The following is a 4889-nucleotide window of genomic DNA, read 5'->3' as shown; positions in this document are numbered from 1 at the left end:
TCTTTCTCCTCCTCACCTGGAATGTCTTCCTTTCTTTCATCCATTTAAACCAGTTGTTCTTAACCCTGGTCACATATTCCCATCACCTGGAGATGGTTGTTCCTCCCTCCTTCCCTTCCTTCCTTCTTTCCCAATGGGAAGGACCCAGCTAGATCAATTAAGCTGCAAGTTCTGGGGCCTCAGTAATTTTAAAGGTTAAATTAGACCTCATGGAAGTGTCCATAAACCCGTCCTGCTCCTGAGACCCTCCTGGATCACTATGGCCACTATGCCTTTGACCCCCATCTTTCTTTGAACTTCTCGAAAACTACAGGCCCCTTTGTCCAAACTAGCAGTTAATTCCTACCTTATGGCATTATTTCCTAGTTGTCTCTGGTGTTCAGTTTATTTACAAGCTCCTTGAGGGCATGAACAAAAGCTTAAATGATTAGTAAGCTCTTTCAGATAATGAAAAAGGAAATAAATGGAAATAAATTAAAGAATGTTTAAAATGACTGTGAGTGGTCAGTGAAGTGATATGGCTGAATTGTGTCCCCCCAAAATTTATATGAGCCTAATGCCTCATGCCTCAGAATGGGACTGATTTTGGAGAAAATGCCTTTAGAGAGGTCAGTAAGTTAAATGAGGCCATAGGGTGGGTTCTAATGAATCTATCTGATCCTATAAGAAGAGGAACTTTGGACATGCAGCAGAAAGACCATGTGAGAACACAGAAAAAAGAACATCTGTAAATCAAGAGAAGAGGCCTCACAAGCATGTCAAACTGGCCGCAAGTTTGACATGCTTGCCTCAGAAGAAACCAAACTTGTGACACCTTAATCTCAGATTTCCAGCCTCCACAACTGGGAGAAAATTATTTTTGTTGTTTTAGCCCCCTAATATGTGGTACTTTGTTATGGTAGCCTCAGTAGACTAATATATGAAATAGAGATGTGGACAAATTAAATTCATGAATTTGGATATGTCAAAATTACAACTAAACTACAAAACAGTTATCATTCAGAATCTCCTGAAATCTGGCTGAATGGAAGTCCTACAACTAGGAAATTAAAGAAGCCATATCAAGACTGGTAGGAGGGGTAGAGAAGAGGAAGGGCTGGTCCCACACTCATATATGGCACATAAAATCAGAAGGGATATCTAGTCTGCGGAGGTTTCTCCCCTCCCCCACCCGCCCCCCCGGCCAAGGTGCAAGCCCCACACCAGGCCACCCAGCCCAGGGTTCCAATGCTGGGAAAAGAAGTCCCCATAACCTCTGGCTTTAAAAACCAGCAGGGATTGAGGCTGAGGGAGGCTGAGGCTGCTGGAGTCCCAGGCAATCCCTCTTAAAGGGTCTGCACAAAGATTTATTATGACTCATATGCTCTGAGCTTCAGTGCAGGGGCAGCAGTTTGAAAGGAACTTGAGACATATAGGGAAGAACTGAATTTTTTGGCATCAGGGCCAGAGCTGGAGGGGCAGCTTTTTCCCAGACAGAAGTACTGGTGGAGGCCATTATTCCTTTTCTGGCCCTTCTCCCACAGAGCCAGCAGATGGTACCATATCTGAGATTCCATCAACCTGGCTCACACTGTTTGCCCCACTCTGGTGACCCTGAGATCCTGCCCTATCCAACTTTACAGCCCACCCAAGTGGTGTCCAGTGGCTTTTCCATAGGAATGGCCTATTTTGGCTCATGCTTCAGATTTTACTAAAATCCTCCAAACAAGCAGCATCTAGCATCAGCTAAGTGACCCTAGGCCTGGCACTAGCAGCAGTCAGCCTTGGTTCCCAGCTTGGACTCACCTGGTAACCTCCAAGCACAGCACAAGAAGCAGACATCCGCAGATCACTTTGTAGCTCATGCCTGGTGGCCCCAGGCATAACACAGGCAGTGGCTGACCTTGGCCTGCACCTCCTGGGAGGCCCCAGACCCAGCACACACAGTGGACAGCTTCAGACTACCTCAAAGCACCACCCAACCATCTCCACAAGTGACACAGTGGTGAAGACACAAAGTGGTACCAGAGCCCTGCTGAAGTAAGTCTTGCTCTGTCAGTGGGCTTCTGCACAGCTGATCCTCCAAAGTGTTTGGAGGCTGGTCAGTGGTCACAGCCAGTCCTTGAAGCTGATAAGCCTGGATAAATCCTTCCCATTGACATGCCAACAGCAATCAAGACTCAATTACAACAGAAGGGTATATAGCCTACATGAGAGTGCACCTCGAGTGCCCAGCTGGGGTGATCAAGGAGGCTGTGCCACTGAAGGGTCCTAGGTTTGATTCTGGTCAAGGGCATGTACCTTGGTTACAGGCTTGATTCCCAGACCTGGTTGGGGCACATGAGGGAGGCAACCAAAAACAAAAACAAAACAAAACTCCCCCACAAAAAATGGTTATAGGCGCTCAAGGAACTTAGTGAGGACTTCAATAGCATAAAAAAGAACCAGTCAGAAATGAAGGATGCACTAACTGAAATAAATAATAATTTACAGGGTATCAACAGTAGAGTAAGTGAAGCTGAAACTCAAAACAGTGATTTAAAATATAAGGAAGCAAAAAACACCCAATCAGAATAGCAAAAAGAAACAAGAATTTAAAAAATTGAGGATAGTATAAGGAGTCTCTCAGACAACTTCCTGTGTATCAACATTTGCATGTTGGGGGGCCTGGAACGAAAAGAGAAAGAGCAAGAAATTGAAAACCTATTTGAAAAAAAAAATGACAGAAAACTTCCCTAATTTGAAGGAAACAGACATACAAGTCCAGAAAGCGCAGAGTCCCAAACAAAATGAATCCAATAGACCCATACCAGACACATCATAATTAAAATGCAAAAGATTAAAGACAGAGAACCTTAAAGGTAGCAAGAGAAAAGTAGTTTCTCTAGAAAAGTAGTTAGTTACCTACAAGGAAGGTAGGTAACTTCCTACCTTCCCATAAGACTCTCTGCTGATTTCTGAAAAGAAACTTTTCAGGCCAGAAGGGAGTGGCAAAAAATATTCAAAGTGATGAATAGCAATAACCTACAACCAAGATTACTCTATCCTGCAAAGCTATCATTTAGAATCGATGGACATATAAAGAGCTTCCCAGACAAGAAAAAGCTAAAGGAGTTCATCACCACCAAACCAATATTATATGAAACTAGTAGCCCAGTGCACAAAATTTGTGCACAGGGGTGGGGGGGGGGAAGGGGCCCCCTCAGTCTGGCCTGCACCCTCTCCAATCTGAGACCCCTCAGGGAATGTCTGACTGCCTGTTTGTGCCTGCACTTTTAACAGATGACAGCTCCATTGTTGTTTCTTTCTTTTCATGCTTAAACCCATTGGAATTAGTAGGTATTCAAAGTGTGTATACATTTTGGGGGGACACCCTGTATATCTCTAGTCAGCGGAGAAAGGAACCAACAGCGGATTTGGAACCCCCAGACTGGGAACCTTGCTCACTCCTCGCATGTCTCCCCACTTCACTTTCCACCTTCATGGGCAGCAGGAGAATCAACGTTTTCTCTCATTAATTCGGAAAAGCATGTCCTGTCACCCGCTGCCCGGCAGGAGTGTGCTAGGCCCCAAGCAAGCAAGGCTCAGTCAGGGCAGCCTTCGCTCATGGGTGCTGGCACCCAAAGTGCATATTCCTCCTCTGCAGTCGCCCCGACTATCCCACTGTTTCACTTAGAGGATGGAACTCCTTGCCTCCTCTGGGTTCCTGATCTTGAACGCTGACAGAAGGCACCTCAACGAGGGTCACCTGTGCCACCAGGTGTGTCTGTCTGCACCTGCTCCCGCCTCAGCACCTGCATTAGCCCCACGGAGGTGATCTCGTTGCTGCACTGGCTCTGCAGGAACAGGGTGTCACCACTCCGTCCTCTCAGTGTCATCTCACAGGCGCCCACCCTCAGCACCCAGAACACCCAGACACTCTCCAAAGGATGTGAGTGTGCCAGAGGGGACATGCACACGTCCTGTGGGGGACATGCACACGTCCTGTGGGGTTGATGGAAGTGCAGCAGAGGGGTGGGGGGAACTTGTGCGAGCCTTGGTCCGGGACTGTTGCAGGCACGTGAGGGTGACAGCATGCTGGGGGACATTTGCATGCCAGCGGGGGAGGAGAGGATGTGTGCACCAGACGCCTGTGGCTTTGCAGATCCGCAAATCCCTGTGGTGCGGCCAGGAGGACGTCAATCTGGTCCACCACGGTGGCTGTCCCTGCGATCGCGCACCTTCTGGGCCAGGAGGCGGGACTTGCGCAGCCACTCCTCAGTGCTGATGGCCTGCAGGCGCTACTTCAGCTTGGCTCGCAGGCTCCGCTTGGCGTGCTCATGGCTGCCACCGCCGCCATGTGGGGAGTACAGGCTGCCCTCCGCCGGCCTGCCTCCCCTGTCCAGAGGCTTTCCACACACACTGCTCACCTGCCCAGAGCGGTTGGGACGGGGTGGAAGCCAGGCCTCCTGCCCCGCCATGGCCGCTCCTTGCCTCTGCACACTGTGCACCGGCACAGAGCGACTGGGGTGGGGTGGGGTGGGATGCCTACACCCCCGCCCCCGGCTGCTCAGCGCCTGTGCACATGTGTGCTGCCCACAGGCCCACCATCTTTGTTGGGTTAATTTGCATACTCATTCTGATTGGCTGGTGAGTGTAGTGGAGGGGACGGTCAATTTACACGTTTCTCTTTTATTAGTGTAGATGTTAAAGGGTCTTCTTTAAGAAGAAGATAAAAAATATGAACAATAAAATGGTAATAAACACATATCTATCAATAATTGAATCTACAAACAAAATGAACAAGCAGAACAGAAACAGATTTATAGATACAGAGAACATTTTGTTAGTTGCCAGATGGGAGGGGGGTTGGGGAATGAATGTAAAAGGTGAAGGGATAAAGAAGTACATATTGGTAGTCACAGAATAGT

This window comes from Myotis lucifugus, unplaced genomic scaffold (assembly GCF_000147115.1).
Source record: "Myotis lucifugus unplaced genomic scaffold, Myoluc2.0 scaffold_223, whole genome shotgun sequence".
Lineage (NCBI taxonomy): Eukaryota > Metazoa > Chordata > Mammalia > Chiroptera > Vespertilionidae > Myotis > Myotis lucifugus.
Note: the sequence above shows the minus strand (reverse complement) of the source record.